This window comes from Cavia porcellus, unplaced genomic scaffold, assembly GCF_034190915.1.
Source record: "Cavia porcellus strain 051 isolate PalLab524CR breed Dunkin Hartley unplaced genomic scaffold, mCavPor4.1 scaffold_1, whole genome shotgun sequence".
NCBI classification, from domain to species: Eukaryota; Metazoa; Chordata; class Mammalia; order Rodentia; family Caviidae; genus Cavia; species Cavia porcellus.
Genome location: NW_026947484.1, coordinates 164,084,290 through 164,104,955, shown reverse-complemented (window position 1 = coordinate 164,104,955; position 20,666 = coordinate 164,084,290). Strand labels below are relative to the sequence as shown.

The 20,666-nt window shown below is 51.7% G+C and overlaps 1 protein-coding gene and 1 long non-coding RNA gene across 2 annotated transcripts in view; both read left to right on the top strand.

The window, feature by feature from the left end:
* Ror1 (receptor tyrosine kinase like orphan receptor 1) overlaps positions 1-20,666 on the top strand; it is a 279,640-nt gene that overhangs the window by 24,675 nt on the left and 234,299 nt on the right. The gene's annotated exons all lie outside the window — the stretch shown is intronic.
* The window catches only part of LOC134478323 (uncharacterized), a 93,686-nt gene that overhangs the window by 22,953 nt on the left and 50,067 nt on the right, over positions 1-20,666 (top strand). The window contains exon 1 of the long non-coding RNA XR_010050904.1: positions 1-20,666. This exon is cut by the window's left edge and continues 22,953 nt beyond it; it is cut by the window's right edge and continues 14,481 nt beyond it. This is a non-coding gene — a long non-coding RNA (uncharacterized LOC134478323).

Sequence of the window (20,666 nt, the reverse complement as noted above, 5' to 3'; positions counted from 1 at the left end):
TGGGAGTGGTGCTGTAGCAATGGCGTGAAAGCTTCTTGAGTGTTTTCTTGTTTACTGTTTATGACACGCTTTATGTAAGATCAGTGCTTCTGTTACTGTTCCATAGGTGGGGAGCATGAGGCATGGAGGTGCTCTGTGCTGTGTCTGAGGCAGGGCAGCTGGGAAGAAGCAGCGATGCACTGAACTCAGGACTTTGATCCCAAGCTCCTTGAGGAGTCTGGTGTGTCCGCTTGCCGTCCCAGTGGGCCTTTTAGGTTCCAGCTTATGCTGGGAGAGGGAGTTCCGAGACTACGCATTGTGCTTGGGTCAGGAATGGTCCACTGCATAATTTCTGTACACACCATAGCACCCTTTCTTTACCTTTTGATGACTTCAGGAGTCCAGTTCCTGACCCCAACAGAGCCAGGGACATCTTGTTGGTGGCTGGGTCTGAATGCAGAAGACGTGTACCACCTGTCCTCCCTATTCATTTGGCAGTGGCTTCACCTTCTTCAGATCGAGTTGGTGGCCTTGATTTAAAGACTTTTAAAACAGTTGCACCCCTGATATGGATCTGGTATCCATGGCAATCACTGAAACTTTTCACTGCTGCACTTGGAAACAAACCGTAGTAAGTCTGTGCGTTGGCGATCAATGACTTCTGCCAACCGAAAGCTCCTTGGACCTTGATTTTGAGTCAAGACCTCATGAATGCCCTGGCCTGGGAAGAGGAAACTCTGTCTCCTTGGACTGAGCGCAGGTCTCTTGGGGGCTTAGATCAACGAGGAACCCCTGAGGACCTAGGCAGAGCCACTGGGCTGTGTGTCCTCTGGCCTGAAACCCAGCATGGCCTGCAGTTATGAGAAAAACAGAGAGACCCATCGCCCCCTGGCCCGACACTGGGCAAGAGCCCCAGCCAGCAGGTCAGCTTGGCCGAGGGAGAATGGAGCTTAAGTAAAACCCCAGCTGGGCTGAGGAGCTTAAGTCTTGCTGCTGGTGAATTATCTGACGGCTTTCTGTCTCCCTGTGTGCCTGCCACTGAGTGGGGTCAGCTTGGGAGCCCCCATCATCACGCTGGTCAGGGTGATCTGGAGTGCCCTGCTTTGTATACCAGGCGGCTTCATGAAGCGTCACGTCCGATGCAGCGTTCTTTGGGGAGGCAGAGGCAGTGTGTGAATGTGCCTCGGAGCATGTGGTGCTGGGGCCTTGGGAATGAGCTGGCGGCAGCTCCTACAGCAGGACGCCGCCCCGCGTCCAGTGCCATCCATGCTTGGGGACTCAGGGACACAGAGACAGTGAGACCTGGGACACGTGGGGGTCTGTGAAGGCAGGGACTTATCTGTTCCCTTCACAGAGGGAGCCGTGATCCCAGGAACAATGTCCGAGACCAGGTGGACACAAAGTAGGTGTTTGTTGAGTGAGCAGAGCTCTCTGCCCTGGAGACTCTCTGCAGAGTTCCTGTGTATCAATCCACTAGTCAGTGAATGAATTCCTTTATTCTACCTGTGTAAGTATCCTGGGGACATTGATTTTGTTTTTTTAAAAACTGAACTGAGGATGTGTTTATTGTAGAAAAGAGCAGGAAAGTGAAAAGAAACACAGTGAGGAGATAATAATGACTTTCGTGTAAGCTTGTACCCTGCATGAGGTGCTGCAAAACTTCTATGTAAATATCCAATGAGATAAAGTGGGAGTGAGCATGAGCTGTGAGTGTGAACAGCTTTGGGTAGCAAATTGCATGGGGTCCTACTGAAGTTTCTTACTCCCTTTTGTTGGACATTGAGATTTCCTTCTTTTCTCTCCCGCTATCTGTCCTGCTCACCTTTCTAGTATACACAGTGGTGTGATGATCTGTAAACTGCTGTGCAATGCACTGTTATTTTCGATATAACTGTTCAGTTCTGTTCTTAGCACAAAGGCAACCATGTACCATTTGGAAACAAATGGCCTGCGGCCTGCGTTCCAATAAACATTTATAGAACTGAAATTAAGATTTCATATAACTTTCACATGTTACCAAATGTTACTCTTCTTTTGATTTTTTTTCCAGTCATTTAAAAATATAGAAACTGGGCCAGTAGCACAGTGCTTGCTTGGCAAGCGTGAGGTCATGAGTTTGATCCCCAGTACCAAAAAAAAAAAAAAAAGTAGAAACCATTCTTAAACTTGTAAGTCCTACAGAAACGTAGTGAGTGAGTGGACCATGAACTGCAGGCTGGGATCGCAGAAGTACTATTCTTGAAGCAGAGTGAAGCCAAATTTTGCAAAAATTTGTAACAATGTGCAGAATGGATGAATCAAAATGAAGAACAGAGATTGGGGTGCGAGTGTATTTATCCTGACTCTTAATGGCTTGACTACATAGTGTTAGTGTCTTTAATTTCTAAAGCATGTTTTATCACATATTTACTCATACAAAAATTTCACATGACATGTAAAGAAGGGAGATCTGCTCTCATGTTGTTTGTCAGTGTTTGACATTTTTTTCAGTCCTCATGTTCAAGGAGGGGCTCGCACATGTGTGAGATCTTTCTGCATAAACAATGTTGGATCCTGCTTTATGTCTCTCAATACTGTATGCTGAGGATTTCGCAGTGTTTTTGAAAATCCTCACGTAAACGGAAACCCTAGTAAGACTACTGCGCAACCATGGAATGGCTTAAGGTAGAAAAGTCGGCAAGGCTGGGGAGAAACACAAACCCTCACGCGTCGCTCGCAGGAATACTGAATAGTGCACCACTCTGGACAACAGTTCGGCAGGTCCTTAAATTAACATGAACAGACCGTGTCGTCTGTAGCTTTGCTTCCAGGTGCTGACTCCCAAGAAATGAAAGCATGTCCACACAACGGACACGTGCGCGTCTGAAGTGCCCTTATTTATAATCGTTTCCAAAGTGGAGGCCAGATGTTCGCCCAAGGAGTGAGCAAACTGTGGCAAATCCTTACAGCAGGTTAGGACTCGGCGAGGGCAGGGAGAGGAAGGCTGCACACATAGGCCTCAGAGGTATGGTGTTCCAGGCAGGAGGGGGACACTGGATGCACACTGTTGGGGTCTACGTGTGCTGTGTTTCTAGAGCAGGCAAGATGTTACAGTTAGAGAGCGAATGGGAGTCTGCTCCCACTGCAGTAGGAAAAGGAATGACTACTAATGATACCAGAAGTTTCGGGGATGAGAGACAAGTTCTTTTTTTCCCCAGTGCATTTTTTAAGAATTAGTGCACATGGGTTACATGGGTCAGTGGGTTTCATTTTGGCAGATTTATACGCACACGTGACACGCTTTAATCACAGTGATCACACTCCTGCGTCGTTGATACTTTTTTCAGTCCTCATGTTCATGGGGCTATAATCAGAGCCCTGGAACTGTACACTAAGTCACCAAGTTGTGAACTGACAATCGAAAGGTACACCTGAGATGGGTGAGGTATGCGAATTACATCTCCATTGCTTCTTAAATGTTTTCTTGGGGCACCGAGTTCTCCCATTGCGTACGGTTTCATTCTTGGTCCTGTGTGATGGGAGGACATACCGTGATTACTTCCTTCAGCCAGAATCCACACAGTAGGTGATGGTTGGATTGAACCAGTCACTCTGGGAGGAACCCCTACTCAGCTCTACCTTCTCCCTGGGAAATTTCAGAGAGGCACAGGAGGCCCTTGGCTGGGGACCAGGGCGAGGGGCAGCGGCCCGCAGTGACCAGCAGCGAGCAGCAGTATCCGAGCCTCTGGCCCTGTCCCCGCCACCTCCCTGCTCTTTCTTGTGCTGCTTGGTTGGAAGTCAGCGAGGACGGTATGTGGGGTTTGGAGGTGGCCTCCTGGTGACAGAGGCGCCTGGAGGGACTGTACTCTGGACACCAGCAGCTCTGCTCCTTAGTCCGCAGTTGCCAGGCTGATGCACCTTCTGGGTGCTTTAGTCTTTGGGACATCATCTGGGTTTTGTGCTTTGAGGTGCAAGGGCTGGGCTTGTGACAGCAAGATGGAGGCTGGAACGCTTTTCCAGCTGAGAGCTGAGAGAGCTTGCTGTGAAATGACAAACCATCCTTCTGCGGGGGGGCCGGAGCCCCGTTCTTGGTTCTTGGCGGGGCTTAGACGGGGTGCGGTGGGATTGGCCCCCAGCTCCCCGCCTTCCCTGTTTCCAGCCCAGTCCTGAGTTTTCCTAGAATACAGCCAGGAGCGCGTGCGCCCGGAGCACACAAAAGGAAAGCTATGCGGGCCCAGCTCATAAATGTTTTTTCCATTAGTCCCAAGCTTCCCGCTCCGCCAATAAACGGCACGCTTTTAAAAATCCTTTATTATTTTGTGAGTTTAAAAAAATCTGCACACTTTTCTCATTTATATATTTGAGATTTCTTTAAAATGTTATTTTTCAAGCATTTATCTGTTTGATACTCCCAAAAGGTAACAGCATTCCTGCTTTGGCATGAAAGAGAGAGAGAGAGAGAGAGAGAGAGAGATAGAGAGAGAGAGAGAGAGAGAGAGAGAGAGAAAGTGCTGGTAATAAACATGCTGTAACTTGAGCCCGCTGGTGGTCTTGGAGGAAGCCCAAATCCAGGTTTGGTTGATACTGTGCTATGTGAATGCAATTAGTAGTGGTTTTCTAAAGTGGAAGGAGATGTAGAAAATAACGCACAGCAAATTTAGGTCAGAGCTGGGAAGCTTATAAACCCTTGCTTTTGTTTTCATTACTTTAAGTAATAGGGAAGCTTTCGTCTTTATTACATAATTTCCCCAGCAAGAACACATTTTCAAGCATCTGTCTGCCGGTTCCATACGCCGGGTCGGGAAGCCGATCCTAATGCCCGTGCCGAGGCGGCTGGCCAGGTCCACACACAGAGATGATGTCTCTGCCCTGGGAGGCCAGTGCCGCCATTGCCCCCCTGCTCTCGGTGGGGTCTGGTTGAGGCGTGAGCTGACCTTTACCTGTGGGCTGCATCCGGATGCACAGGGCCTCGGTCCCACCGCATTGGGACCTCTGTGACCATGTGGAGGTTCCCAGGGCCTGGTGGCTCTGGGTGGAGCACGCTATTCTCTGGTGCACAGTGGGTCTGCAGGAGGCACGTCCTTGCCCTGGCACTGAGAGCTGACTCACCCTGTGGCCGCACCCTCCTCGGGCTCCTCCTTGAGTCTGAACTTGCTGGGCACAAGCCCGCCTCAGCGACTTTGCAGTGACTGTCCTGCTACCTGGGCCCCAGGGGAACGCGGATCACACACCCGGCCAGTCTCTGTTTGGGTGACAGCAGCTCAGCAAGGCCACACAGGGCCCTTTTCCTCTTTCCTTTTTCCACAGTGCCATCCCCAGTGTTGATTTGCCACCTGTACCCCACTGTGGCACGTGAACCCTGTGAGGCCAGGGGCTTCTGTCTGCCCTGGTCCTTGCTGTGAACCTGACAGTTGGGTGAATGATGTTCCCATCCCTGGCCTCATGGAATGGGCTGTGTGGGTACTTCCGTGGATCCTGGGTGTGGTTCCCATTTGCTCTGGAAGAAGACACGTGTGGATCAGATGCAGTGTCCACATGGAAGCTCTCTCTTGTGTCACATGTTATGCAAATGCTTTGTTCACTTATCCATTGCCCAGTCCAGTCTCTCCTGAACAGAGCTTTCTTACGGGACCGGCGTAGAACGGTTTCAGCAAGGGTGCTCAGTGCTGTGCCAGGCGCTGTGCATTGGTGCCAAGGGCAGCCGGGAGGGAACTCCTGGTCTGCATGTGGGGTCAGGGCTCTAGGAGGGCTTCCAGGTTGAAGAGGCCTGGAAGGGAAGGTGGAGGGATAGGATAGGCTTCACCAAGTGCAGGGTGATGCATTCTTGCTCAGAGAGCAATGCCAGCACCCGACTGGAAGGTGGAAGCCACGTGGCGCTGAGGACAGAAGGCAATTTGCTGTCTGACCTCTGATGGTTAGGGAAGTGGCTTGCTGTGCCATCTGGGGACACATCAGAGACAGCACCACAGGCTGTGCTGGGAGCCTGGCTTCAATGCTCGTGGCAGCGGGGAGCTGTGGAGGAAAGGACTCCTGGAAAGCAGTGGTTCTCCCAGACTCCCATTGGGTAGCGGTGGTCTTGGGGAGCGGGCAGGGGCAGGTCTCCTCAGTCAGCCAGGAGCAGGCACTGGAGCCCCAGGAGGGGAGGTGGGGAAAAGAGTCCCAGGGGCTTCTGGAAAGGAGCTGTAGAGGCTCTAAGGAGTCTGCTGGGTCCTGCTGAATTCAACAGATGAGTTTTGGAGAGAGACAGGGAGAGAGAGAGAGAGAAAGAGAGAGAGAGAGAGAGAGAGAGAGAGAGAGAGAGACAGAGAGAGAGACAGACAGACAGAGACAGACAGACAGAGTAGAAGCAGGAACACGATTTCTGCACAGGCAACTAATTATCCGGCAGCACATATCAAAGCCTGAAGCGGGGCTGTGATGCACTAAGGTGCAGGTACTCTCCCCCACCTCAGGCAGGCAGACAGAGCAAGAACAGAGGGGTCGGGAGTCCCATCTGTGTTTCCATCCTCAAGATCCGAGACCCCAGCAGCGCAGCAGCAGTAGGGCGTGAGCGGGCCACAGACCTGGGCCCCTGCTCCCCTGCCTCCGGAGACCCTGCTGCTCTGTGCTTCAGCTTCCTTCTCTGGGAAGCGGATTTCATGCCACGCACCTTTGAGTCTCACTCAGATCCTGTGAGCTCAGCAACAGTCATGTCTGCTGTGGCACTGGTTTTCAAAGTACATGTTTGTGCCAAGCGGTTTGATCCCTCAGGGTTGCATGCATTTTGCATTTACTGGGGGTCATTTTTACCTAAGAGAAACACTCGGAACTATCAGAAAGCACCACTCGGACCCCACCCCAGCTACCCCGAGCCAGGTGTGTGTTCACATCTGGTGAACACCCGCCCGTCTTTTCCCACAGCCCCCTTCCTCTGCTCCCCAACAACCCCACATGGCCACACTTCCCAGCCCCCACTCAGCCAGCAAATCTCAGGTCATTTTCAAGGAAAGCAGCAAGTGGGCTGGAGGTGGGTATTTAAGCACTGACAGCACCGGTTTTCTTTGATGCCTGTCTTTGTTCTAATTTGCTTGGTGCAGCTGGGGCCATTTTCCCACAATTTCTATAGTTTGCGTTGCACAATTTTGTGCCCAGGGTGATATTTTGGGATTTTCTCTGTTATGTTAGAAGAGCCATCTCTAACGCACCTAATGCGATTCCTGGTGGACAACAGAGGTAGCTGTTTCATTATCAATCCAGACCCACTAAGTGGGACTTGGGAGCAATCTCTTTAACTGTGATCATTCACTAAACACTTCATTTAAGCCTTGACTAGCATTGAAATGGAGGCGTAAGTGCAGGGTTTTGGTGCTTTTATCTTTGCTGAGTATCACTTGGCACAAGAGCATTAAGGGGCAGGCCAGGGGATGCGGCTTCCAGCTGTGAGAGGGCTGCACTGGGGAGGAGACTGCTTTGTCTTATAGGGCTTCAGGACCCAGGGGTGCTGCTCAGCTCTAGGAGAAGTCCTGGGTGGTCCCTGGGGAGTGGGGGCTCCCAGCCTGGAGAGCAGGCAGAGAGGGATCCAGCTCAGGTTTAAGGGTCTTTTAAGGGTCTTTTTCTTCTTTTTGCAGTGGCGTGCAAAGACGACTGTGTAAGGCCGACCAGATTATGTTTCAGACAGAAAGAACCAGTGTTTTCCCCAGCAATGCTTGGATGTCTACTTGTCATTTTTCTTAGCGGTTTGAAAGAAGAGTGAGCTCGTGTGTGTATGTGCACACTGATTTCCTTAGTTAGGCCCTCGAGCAGTGAGAATGTGAAAGAGTGAGCTTCACAAGTGTCGCCAGCTGCCTGCAGCGCAGGACAGTGAAATCCCAGCGGGCTCCCCTCCTCCTTCCTTCGTTGGTTGGTTTGCCTCTCTTTCAGCACAGGGCAGTGAGTGTCTGTTGCTGATCTGGCTGAATGTTCCCTGCCAACGCCCTGAGTCGCTTTCGCCCTCTCTAGCCTGACCAGACTGTTAAGCCCTGGTGACTCAGAGCTGTCCCCACTCTCGGGCCACCTCAGTACAACTGAGATGCGTGAGCTCAGAAGTGTGGGCCTTTGAGAGGACTGGTGGGACCTGTGGAAAGGGGGTGTTCTAAGTTTGAAAACAGACAACTTTGGGGGAGAGTTATTGTTGGGCACTCACTATTAATTACAGGGCTTTGTTTCTATATGAATATTTAAGGTTCGAGGTTTGTATTTGATGTCGTTAATAAGAACAGGAGATGTTTCCTGCATATTTGATTTCATTAAACTAACTTCCCTCTAGTCATAGAGGAGCCTTGCTGTATACATTGTGAATCTTAACAACACTACAAAAACCTTAACAAAGTGGAATTTTAAAGAATGTTAGATATCCTGTTCTGAATCTTCCAGAGTGAATGTTACCTTCCCTTCCTTCTATGAGGGTGGCAATTGGAAGACTATGACTGGTACTAGCCTGGGAGTCCTTCTGATCAACCTCCTGCTTCTACTTAATCCATGATGTCCATCGATTCTGTCCTCCGTAAGCCACGGTGCTTCAGACACCGTGGTTCTGTCCACTTTGGTGTTTTTCTCTATTCCTTAGTTTCTCATTATGCAAACAGCTGGGATCCAGAAGCTGGGTTCAAATCTTGGCTCTCTTACCAGCTTTGTGCTGTGTGGCAAGATCTGGGGGCCCTGGTCATTCACTTTAAACATGATGTCAGACACCTCCCACTCCTGGAGCTACTGATAAAACACCATGAAGGGGCTGAGAGGGCACCAGACAGGTCGTGGCCACCGCCCTTGCAGAGCTAGAATCCATGTGACCGTTCCCAGTTGCTTTTGTGAGCAGGTCACTTTGTTTAGCCCCGGTCTCAGAGCAAAAGAATTGCTGTTCCTACTTTGCTTGTGCCTGGTTCTGGCCCAGGCCCAGGGGATTACAGACAGGGGGAAGACAAAGTCTCTGCCTGTAATGGGTTCCAGCTCACTGGTCCATTCCTCTGCAGACTACTGCGTTTTGAAAGGCACCATGTGCAAAAGCTCAAGCCCTGGGGACGAGAACTGAGGTGCCTCAGTCACTAACTGAGTCACAGGTCACCAGGGTGAGCCCAGCTGTCTTAGGGGACGCGGGGTGGATGAGCACACAGGACAGTCCCTGTCCTCCAGATGCCACAGCACAGTCTGCTTTATCTGCATCCGGGCCAACACGTGGAGCAGGGAGCGGCCTGGCTGGTGAAAGGCACTGTCCCCAGCCCAGAGCAGCCCTACCTGGGGTGCCCACAGGCTGCTGGGCACCATTGTGAGAAAATACATGCTGGGCTTTTTCAGCATAGTGCTGTCAGCCTCTGTGTGCGCCGGTGTGGTTCTGATGTAACTCTGTAACACGTATCCCAGCAGCCAGGCTACAGGTGGTTAGCGTTCGCCCACAGAAGGGAGACAAGGGCACAGAGATTGGGTAAAAGGTGAAACCTCGTCTGCCTTTGGAGGTGAATCGCTGAGTCAGCGCCGGCCTGAGTGACGTTGCTTCCTGGGGACAAAGTCATCTTTTTGCACGAAAATCTCGAGACATCATCACCGCCATTCTTAGAACTTGTTTCTCCAAGTCAGTAAGAAAGCTATATTTACAAGCAACAAGTAGGGTCCGTAGGTGCTGGAAGGCCAGCAGAGTGGGACCTCAGTGGGGAGAGGAGTTACTGTCAGAGGGGTCCTGTTCTCTTCTACCCAGTTTCTTAAAATTTCCTCCTCGCTGGGGAATTCTGAGCCGATGAGTATCAGAAGTCGTTGCAGGTGGCTCAAGTGCAGAACCTGAGCTCCAGGACCCTAAAAGGGAAAGAAGGGTGGGCATGATAGATTCTCCTTTACCTCACGGCTCTGTGTAGAATCTGTACTTTTGACATGGCTGCAATCCATAGTTAAATTCCTAGAGCCCCGATTCCTTACTCACAGAGCTTAAAATTGAGAAGGCGATAGACAGCACCCCAGCTCTTCTGTGACCACGAGTGCTGACTTTGCACCTTTGCAGGGCAACTCTCCCCCACCCCCATGAATTCCAGTTTATTTTGTTGAGGATGCACTGGCCACTGGGCTGATGTTGCTAAGGGCTCGGAGCCCTGTCGCCGAAGGAAGCGGGTATGAGTACGCTTGGGGTTCACGTCAGCCAGCACTGAGACTTTGGAGACCTGACTTTGGTGAGTGGTGGGGGCACGCTGGTGCTGTGACCACGTTACATACTCACTGGTTTCTCTGTTCCATTCAGGGCTTTGGGGTTCAAACTGTGCTTCTAGGGTGCATGTGAGTAACTTTTACTCAAACAAATAGGCAGTTGGTTGGATTAGGGTTAGGGTTGGGGAGAGACGCAGTTGGGCCTGACAGGAAGGCCTGACTGGAATAGACGTGGCCCTTCTGTCTGACCTCACATCCATGCGTCCACCAATCTGTCTGTGTATCTGTGTATCTGTGTTCCAAGCATTTGGAAAGGAAGGAGGCTCCATGAAGGCTCCATGGTACGGGGAGCAGCACCCTGGGCCTCTCAAATGCAGGACCGTGCAGGACTCGAGAAAGGCTGATGCTTCCAGAAAGGGCAGGGAGAGGACGTCTGGAGATGGTACAAATGTCCTGCCTTCTGGCCTCCCTCTTCTGCCTGTTACCTCTGCTTTTTAAATCAGTTTGTGGTCCTTGGAAGGTGACAGTGATGTGCACCAAAGACAACTGAGGAAGTGGCAGACCCTGAGAGGTCAGAACTGTTGCACCTCGGCTTGTCTCAAGTGATAATCACTTGATACTTCACTCAGGATCTTGTTTTACTTTGTGAGTATTGTTTTTCTTTTTTTAAAATGCAATACATGTGACCACCTTACATACACTATTTTGTATCTGGGTTTTTTCACCGTACTCGTCAGAGCCTGTGTTTGTACGATGTCACACAGAGCAGCCGCAGCCTACCTAGGTTTATTTGGTTGGATGTTTAGGGGATTTTGCCTCCACTGTCTTTGAAGATTAAAGGAAACAAAACAGAGTTTTTTTGGTGCTGAGGAAAATAAACTTAATCGAAGTCCACATGGGCAACACGGTGGCTCATCGGTTTGTTAGGTTATTTATGTGGAAAAAGAAGACCAAGACCCCCAGGACTCGGCATCCCAGAGGAGCAGATATAGAAATGAAGCCCAGTGTTTGGGAGCAGCCTGCAGCCTGGGGAGAGGGAAGAGTGGGGAGAGGGAGCAGTTTTATCCTGGGATGCTGCTGGGCCTGAGCTGTGCTGAGTCCCTTCCATCTCGGGCAGTGTGATTTTGCCATGTGCCATGGGGTGCCCATGGGGCATCGGGCTTCACATTGTCTTGGTCAGCCTTCAGCATGGGTAGAACAGGCTCCTTGCCAGCTCGGAAAGTACCCAGTGTGTTCTAAGATCTTTACGAATAGTCTTCCAGAGCCTGGTACAGTGCTTGTGGCTGTGAGTGGAAATCAGATGCTTGCAAAGATTCCTGTTCTCTTCTTATGAAAGCGTGTCATAAAATCCATCGTTGGCTCCCGGAAGAGGGTGCTTGCCAGCATGGGACTCTGGAACAGACAGCCTGGGCTTCTTTCTGCTCCATCACTGTCTGCTGCGAGACCATGAGACTTTTCATCAGGAAAATGGGAACACTACTAGTTGCTCATGAGTCAGTCAGAGAATTTAAATAAGTTAAAATTTAACTCGGGTGATGTTAACTGTCACTGTTTCCACCAGCTGGTAAAATTCTGAGTTTCTCATACTTTGAGTCCCTTCGGTGACTTGTGGAGTAGTCCACGCTTCCCTCAGCGAGTGGCGTTTTACAAGTGGTGCTGCCCATCGGGCTTAGGGCGATGCCAGCTGTAGCTCCAGGTGGCGGTGCGTGCTCGGTGCCGCGCTGCCAGACCGTGAGCTGTGTGTTTCTCACCGATCTCTCTGTGCAGATGAGGAAGCCAGGTTGATGGATGTTCAGTAAGTTTCTCAAGGATCTGAAACTGCTAAACATGGATCTGGGAGCTGAATCCGAGCTGGCATATTTGCCATGAGTTGGATTTGGAAATTCTTTTAAGGAAGGAAACTTCTGTTTTTAGAGCCCTTGCAGCTTCTATTACAGTTCCTTGAACACAGTGGGCTCAGTAAGTTTGCTCATTTGTGTGTGTGTGTTTGCTTTGTAGTTTATATATTTATTTTTTGGTTCTGGGGATCGAACTCAGGACCTTGCACTTGCCAGGCAGGCGCTTATGCCATTGAGCTAAATCCCTGGCCCTTGCTGTTTTATTCTGTTGAATGAATAAAGTCGGTGAACTGGCGGGAGGGAGAACGTGAACCTTTTCTCCAGGAAGAAAATCTATGGAGTTGCTTTTAAAGGGCCGTGAGATCACACGTCTTGGAGTTTGCTCTGCTGCTGTATTGCACAGGAGAGAACAATACATCTATGATTCTCTGCATGTGAAGCTGGCTCTATTTCCTGTGTATCAAATTCACAGACCTTGTGCTCAGAACCCCGATTAGAGAAACCTGGATTAGCATTACTCGGACCATGGCCAAAGCGTCTTTAACTGAAGGCCGTTCAGCCAGGTCTAGGTCTGCTTTCAGCCTTTTGTTCAGGGGCCATGTATTTAGTATCTGCACAGTGCTAAGCCCTCCGCTAGCCAGTGAGGACTGATGGTTCTTTGGGCCACTCTGCCTGGGTCTCACCGAGGGGCCCACAGACTTATCACGAGTTGGACGGAGAGGACTTTCACTCACTCTCGTTTCGGGTGCCTTATTCCTGTATCCGCGTCTTTAACCTCACGCCTCTTCTAGGTCTTTGCCCAGCTCTGTGCTGCTCACCTGTGGCAGTCGCAGGTCGCCCTACTGAACTTAGCACCCCATTCCCAGCAGCCGCACAAGGCACCGTTACCTAGACCCCACCGCAGAGGGGACACCCGTCCTTGCCTTCGCTTTTGCCCCATCCAAAGTGTCAGGTGGTGTCCCCCAAATCCCGCTTCTCACCTTGCCAGTCTCCAGCCCTGCCGGGCTTCTTTCTAAACACTGTCAGCCGGGAAGGATTCACCACTTCACTGCGTGGTCGCAAAGTCCGCAGCCCGCCACTGTGTCACGGATGCAAAGAGATCAGTGGCTTCTTTGCTGGGGCAGCGGCTGGAGTGCCAGTTGCCTTTGCTTCTCAGAGGCGCTGTTTCAGTGGGTATCAGGAAGGGAGACAGGTGAGGCCTCAGTACACCGGGCTGCAGCAGTAGAGCCCTGGGCTTCAGGGCCCAGATGCACTCTGCCTTGGACGCAGCTCACCTGCTCTCCCCACACCACAGGGGAGACTGTCCCCTCCAAGGCTGTTGGCACCCCAGCATCTCTGCTCGCTCCCGGCTGTGTGGAAACCAGCGACCAGGGAGGCCTGCCTCCCAACAGCGCATCCTGGCTGTTCCCACTGTGCCACCCTTAGCTCCCTGCCCAGTGTCACTGGAACGTGGTGATGTGGGTTTCCCTAACTCTGTGTGGGTCTCTTGGTCTCCAGCTCCTTCCCCAGGCCTCACTGGGGTGGATCAAAGTCTCCTGAGGCCTTTCCACCATCATTGTGGAGGGAAACTCCTCCATCTGCACAGACTCATCAACCTGCTGCATCCAGACCATGGAGTGACCCTCTGAGTCACTTCCGCTCCACCCGAGCCTCCACTCATGCAAGGATAAATACAACAGCCCCATCCTCATGAAACTGACACTCCGGCAGTGATAACAGACTGACTAACAGACACCCACAGCTCCAGAGCTGAGTGGTGAATGCTACATCAAAGACGTCAGGTCTTCCATCTTGGCGCCCACCATGAGAGCTGGCCACATGGGGTTCTGCTTCTCATTCTGTTTCCCTTCCCCCAGGGGCAGTGCCTTTGCTGTGACCACATTGTCTTCTTGGACTCTAAAGTCCTCCTGTCCCTCTCTCTGGTTCAAGTGGTTAGATGCCTTCCCTTTCTACTGTCAGCCATGGAGCTGTGGGTGTCTGTTAGCCAGTCTGTTATTGTTGCCAGAGTCAGTTTCATGGGGACCGGGCTGTCATGTTTATCTCTGCATCACTGCCTTCCGCTTGTTTTAAAAAATGTCAAATGCGTTAGTGAAAGAGTCAGAGGTGTTTGTGGTCTGCCGGATGCTTGGCCTGGGGTTGAGTGGCAGAGGCGCTTGGGAGCAGGGAAGATAATCCGGGTTCATGCTGGGGCCCAGGGTGAAAATCAGGCTCCGGGAACCCGGTGCAGGCCGGCTGCTTGTCGAGTGGCCCATGTGGCATGGAAGCCGGTTTAAAGTTATCTCTGCACGGAATAAAGCCGTTCATTCTCTGGGACCCTCAGGGTTCCCCCGCTGAAAGAAGCTTTTGCTGACGGGAGGTCATGCAGTCTGCCTGCCCGGTGGATTTTCAGTTCCCGGGAGCACAATGCCCTCTCTGTTACCTGGTGGAGCGGCAGAATGGAGCTTCTTTTTAATTAAATTGTCTTTGCAACAAAGATGACTTTGTCCCTCCTCTGAGCATCCCGTCCCTGGTCCTGGCTGGGCATCCTCCTGGCTGCTGCCCTGCGGGTGCCCCGGCCCTGGGCACGACGGTTCCATGTGAGCATGGTCGGTTCCTGTGGTTCCAGCACGCGGCGATCTGGGAATTTGTACTTCCATCGAAGTGCGCAGGGCTGCGTGAGGGAGAGCCCTGACCAGGGCCTCGGCTTCCCTGCTGCAGCGGCCGCACCTCACACAGCAGTACATTTTTGATGGTTTTTGATGTACCTTTTTATTTTCAGCAGCACTAGAGACTGAACCCACGGCCTGTGCAGTGAACTGCATTTCCAGCCCTGTTGAAAAGCATTTTATCCTGAGACAGGGTCTTGCTAAGTCTCCAAATTGCCCAGGCTGGACTTGAACTTGGAATCCTCCTGCCTCAGCCTCCCAGAATGCTAGAATAACAGGTGTATGCTGTGCTTTCCAGCTTTATGTACCATTTTCACTATACTTTGAGCTACTGAGCATTAAACACAGGGCCTCATAATAGGCGACATTCCTAGCCTTTAATATTTTCTTTTTTAAATTTTGAAATAGGGTCTCACTAGCACTAAGATGCCCACATTGGGCTCAGGGTTCAGTCCTGCCGCCTCAGGCTCCCAGTGTGCTAAGCATTTTTTAAAAATTACTTTCAAAATAAGAAAGTAAAAAATGAACATGAAAAATAAAAGCAAAAATAAAAAGTAAAAAGTTTTTTACTTTAATTAAATATATTTTTTTACTTTAACAAGTAAAAAATAAATAAGTTTGCACATGTTTAGATATATGTTTACATATATAATGTTTGCACATACATCACATGTACATATAATATCCATGCACGTGCATTTTAACTCTTGGAGAATGCTAGTACATGGGAACTTGGACATAAGCTTGGTAATGATAACCGCTGTTAGCATCTAGAGTGCGTCTCTGTAGTTGCTTTCTTTCCCTTTGTGTTTCTGGCTCTTTGTCTCTCTCGACATAAAGGGTGCTCTCCTGTCACTCTCCTGGCAGTATGCTGCCCCCTTCAATGGTAAGAGATACTGTTTTTTGTGAGACACTGTTTCTGGTGATTCAGGCTGGCCTTTAACTCACTGTGTACCCCAAATTGGCCTCAAACTTGCAGAGATCCTCCTGCCTTAGCTTCCTGAGTGCTGGGATTACAGCTGTGTACCACCTTGCCTGGCAGGAGACATTAAAAGTGACACTACAGAAGAGTTTCTTGTATGTTGCTGCTTCAGTGCAGTGCCGACTTGCCTTGCCTGTGCCCTCTGACCTGTGCCCTCTGACCTGTGCCCTCCAACCTGTCATGCCCTCGTCTGGGTACCTGCTCCCTTCTTCTTAGTGAGTCCAGTTTTGGGTAGTGTTCGTAGTGTCTCAGATGCTTGTGCTGTTGTGTGCCCTGGAAAGGTCTCTCCTGATATCCGGGTGCTGGCACTGTCCATCCCATGGGGGGGGGGGTGGTCTGGTGTGGATCGGGTAGGGAAGGAAGCCAGGAAGCCAGGCCAGGTGACCTCCAGGGAGGCCGAGGGCGTGGTCTTCCTGCCACTGCTGTGGCTCTGGCCCTCAACCCCCCTGGGGACCAGGTGGTCTTCCCGTTGAATCTTTCTCAACTGCACCACTGGACACCAGGGCTTGCTCCAAGGCTGCATGCAGGTTCTGTGTCCCCCTAAGTTCCCTGTCCTGTGGGCACCCTGCGGAAGGCGCCCCACCCCCACCTTTGTGTGAGGTTTGAGTGGCCCAGAGAAATCTCCACCTGTGTCCTGCAGGCTATGCTGGGGCTGAGGTGGGGCCGTTCACAGAGGAAGCGCTTGCTCTCCTCATTATTTGGCAAGGACAGGGCCACTGGGAGGGGCAGAAAGGTCCTGCTCTCCCCCAGGTGGGGTCGCAGACCTGGGGCTTCCTTCATGCCTGCTGTCCTGTGGGGTCCTGGCCCGTGGTGGCTGCTTTGTCTTCAGCCCCCTCGCCGAGGGACACAGGTGCTGCTCCCAAGCTCATGACATGGGCTTTGCCTCTGAGGTGAAGACAGGGCATGGGGAGCCCTGGGGAGGGAGGCACATTTCCTATGCTCTGCAGTATCCCTGAGGAACTCCTACTCATCCTTCAACGCCCGTGCGGTCCATCCCAGCAGCATGCTCTGCTTTCTCCAGGCAGGAGTCCGTGGACTGGCGTGGGAGAGAGACCAGGCTTTTCTTTCTGAGGTTCCTGAGGCCAGGTCAGACAGGAGCAGGATTTGGGCAGAGGATTTGGATGGGGCACAGTGATGTCCATCTGCCCCAGGAGGCCGAGATCTGCTGAGTTCTCCTTGCTTGGAGGACACCTTAGCATGGGAGCGCCTTGAGAATCTGAGCCTTCGTGTGGAGATTAAAGAAACCGAGGGCTGAAGCCAGGGTGGCAGGGAACCCGTGCTGCTCTCAGGTACCGCAGGCTGAAGTTCCCATGGCGCCATGCGTGGTGAGACTGTGCTGTGACAGGAGCGGACCCCATCCTGTGGACAGTCAGTGAGGGCTCCCTGAGGGAAGCAGCCAGCACCCTCTAGGAGAGGTGCTCCTGAGGCCTCTCGGGATTAACATTGAAGCTGGGGACAGGCCCGAAGGTATCATGCCAGGTGGCCTTCAGGGCTGATTCTGGGCCCTGGCTGCTCTGATGAGATGGTCACCAGCCGTTTTCTGTGCCTAGTCAAGTTGTCACTGTGTCTCTCAGCCTTGGGATCTGTGTTTATGGCTATGATTCTGACCCAGCCTGGCCACCTTACTGATAGAAGGGCGGGCAGGAAGGAGACAGTGTCCGATCTCTAAGGGCCACGTCCCCAGCTGTCCTCCAGATGAGGATGGCACATGGTGGCAGAGGTCCGTTCCACCCAGGACACTCGATGTGAGTCCTGTTACACTTCTTTGCCTCTGCCTCTGGCAGCCTGTACCCACTCTGTGGGGAACAAATTTTAAAGGAAGCTTCAAGATTCTTTTTTGGGGGGTACCAGGAATGGAGCACAGGACTTGGTGTTTAGCAGGCAGGCACTGTGCCACTGAGCTGTATCCCCTCCCAGCTCTGGATTCCTCTTAAAGGAAAGAAATACCTTAATAACATAAAGAGGAAACTGAAAAGTGCCCCCTTCGCTTGAGGTAAGGAGGCCTGTGATACTTTGTGAAATTACTCTTTGTTTGAACGATGTCAAGCCGATTTTGTGGATTTAGGTCCTAAATCCTAGGTGTGTCAGTGTGTCATGCATCTCCCTGCTTTGTTCCCTCTAAGCTCACTTAGAGTTTTTGTGAAAGACGGGGCGTGGCCCAGCGGCCTGGCTCCTCATGTGTGTTGGGAGCTCAAATCTTGAGGGTCTCTGGGCCGCATGCTTGTGCTGTTTCCTGGCATTTAGGGGACAACGTGGGGTGACCTGCGTTTATAAAGGTTGGTTTCTCAGAACCCTAAATGGGCCGAGAGAAGCTGGGGCAGCTCCCCGTAGAGTCAGAAGGGCTCTGTGATCTGCTTAGTGATCCCAGGACATTGTATTTGCATCTCAGCCAGGGACAGAGTCCTGCAGTTGGTTATGGCAGTGATGCTCCTTCTTCTTTTTTTTTTTTTTTCATTTTCTTTTTTGTCTTTTTCGTTTTTATCGGTACCAGGGATGGAACTCACGACTGCCTGCTTGCAAGGCAGGTGCTTATGCCGCTGAGCTAAATCCCCAGCCCCTAGTGATGCTCCTTCTGATGACTAGCATTACACCGGCTCTGAAATGCAGGGACAAACACGGTTTTACAGCCAGAAAGAGATGTGAAAGGCTGCTCTGCCCATGTTTTGCAGTCTTCTCCACTGACCATGCCTTTTAGGGGAGGTCTCCTTGGACCCACACTTGGAGATCATTGAAATGTGACGTTCTTAGCAAAAATAGCTCCTTTCCCCACTTTCTTAGTCAAAGGCATGGATGACCGCGGTTCATTAGTTCGTCAGTGTATTTGGTCAGTGTCCCGTCCAGTTTGGTTTTGCCCCTGCTCTGCTGGGGACGGGGTCGGAGGTGTGTGACAGCCGCCTGGCACCGTGTTAAAATCGCCAGTGCTGCAGCTAGATCGGTTATCCAGGGCATTTTGCCTGGAGGCCTTGAGAGCTACTTTCCTTTTTAAAGTTTTAAATAATTTAGGCACTGTGTGGAAATACAGGCATACAAAAATGACAAAACCTTTCTTAGAGACAAATATTTTGCGGTATTTTCTCCAGATTTGTTTTTTGAAGAAGAAAGCATGGCCACGGGGCAGCTGTTCCCTTGTGAGCGCATTGCACACGCAGAGGTCTCTGTCCCTTCTGGCTTTTCCAGTACCTAGACGATGCCGCCCTGCACGGGTTGCCCCCTGATGGGGAAGGTTGGGCTTCTGGTGAGCTGTCACCCTCATGGGAGCCCCCTGGGGCCTGATGGGTTTGCTGGGCCTCCGTCAAACACCGAGTGTGTGAGGTGCGTGTGTAAGGAAAGAGCCGTGTGAGGCAGGCATGCGGGGCTGGCGGGGCCTCTGTCCTGACACTGGGGAGAGCCGGCCGCGGGTGCAGGGATCCGACCTTCTCTTGTAGCTTGCATGCTTCCATAGTCAGACAAGCGCCTTCCTCCCCCTCTCCCAGCTGCTGACGCTGCTCCCTGTTTCCACATTCCGTGATTCCGAACAGCAGTGCGCTTTGGTGCAATAAGAGGTCGTGAACGACTAATCCTCACTTTGTCTTGAAAACAGGAGTTAAATGCAAGGGCCACCGCCACTGAGAGGAGAACAGGTACAAACATGTACAGAAAATCCCCTTTGGAATTGCCACCAGTGTTAAGGGATGTGGACAAAATGACCGTGTCCCTCGCGTGAGAAGAGGACAGGAGGAGACCAAGGTGCAGGCCGTGCTGATTATCTTCTGTGTTTTGGTTCTGTTTCCCAATTTCTTTAATGGCTATGTAGTAGAATTCTCAAAATCAAATAACAGGCTCATACAAACAATTCTAAGCTCATTGGCAGAGCAAAGAGAGCGTGATTTATGCAGAACACGTGTAGGGGAAGATGCGGTCCTTAGGCCATGCCTATGCGTGGCCAGTGCAGGGACGAGGATGGTGCGAGCTCCTTTCCGTGTGGCCAGGAAAGGCATCAGGAAAGAGGAAGTGGCAAAGCTGAGGGTGGGACAGCTTGTATCTCCTTGGGTTGAGTGACCAGGAAGGAGGCACAGAGCCAGCTAGAGCTGTAACTGTCAGGACGCACAGGGCATCCTAGAGGGGACCATCGGAAGTGATCCTGACACTGATCGAGTGTTTGCTGTTGGTGCTGGGCCACTCTGGGGTGGGGAATCTGTGCTGGCTGATAGCCGAGGGGAGCCACAGGGAAGGTAGGAAGCCCACCAGATTCCCCAGACCCTCGCCGCGCAGGGCCCCACATCCTCTTTTCCGGAGTGCCGAGTACCATGCTACATCTGTTGCCACCCTTGTTCCTCCACCCTCCTTCGAGGGCCAGCCCTGCAGGTGGCCAGAGTGGTTCCCCGTCCTTGTCCCTGCCTCCTCCACCCACCCCCCTTGGCCTGTTGTTCCTGAGAAGTGCGGAGAGGTGTTTTGTTCACAGACGCCTTGGGAGATTTCATGGTTTGTAGACGCATGCTGAGTTTGTCCAGATGTGCCAATATTTGTCTTCTACGATCTAAATTAATTGTCTAGGAGAACTAGAAACCTTTGCAGGCTCTTACTCACTAATGCAAACCAGTTCCTTGGGGTACTGATGGCAGGGAAAAGAATTAAAAATGAACCAGATTGCTTGTGCCGGGGGAGTGAGGCTGTTGACTTCACGTTCTGCTTTTGGGGCAGATCTGCAGCCTGACAGGGCGGATTACCACACTCGTCAGCCTCGGAAACCCAGGATGACACTTGTAACGGAGCCCGGCTTTGGGGGAGGACTTTGCTGAAGCAGTGATGTGCGCCCTGTGCTGGCCTTGAGTGAGAGCTGCTCTTGCTGGCCTCGGTGGCCCTTCACCAGCAGACGACGTTTCTCTTTCAGACCTCAAGGTGACATGACGGTCCCCGTAAATAGAGCTCGAGTGTGTGGAAAGGGGCAGGCTCCCTGGAGGGCATGCATGGGAATGGAGTATAATGTCAGTGCCTGAGTGGTGCGGTGGACCTTCAGGACAGCCACGATCACAACAGCCCTCCCCCATCAGTGGTACCAGGTTCAGGGACAGGACTGCCACAGTGCTCCAGGGTCATGCCTGATGCCTGCTTTGCATCTGC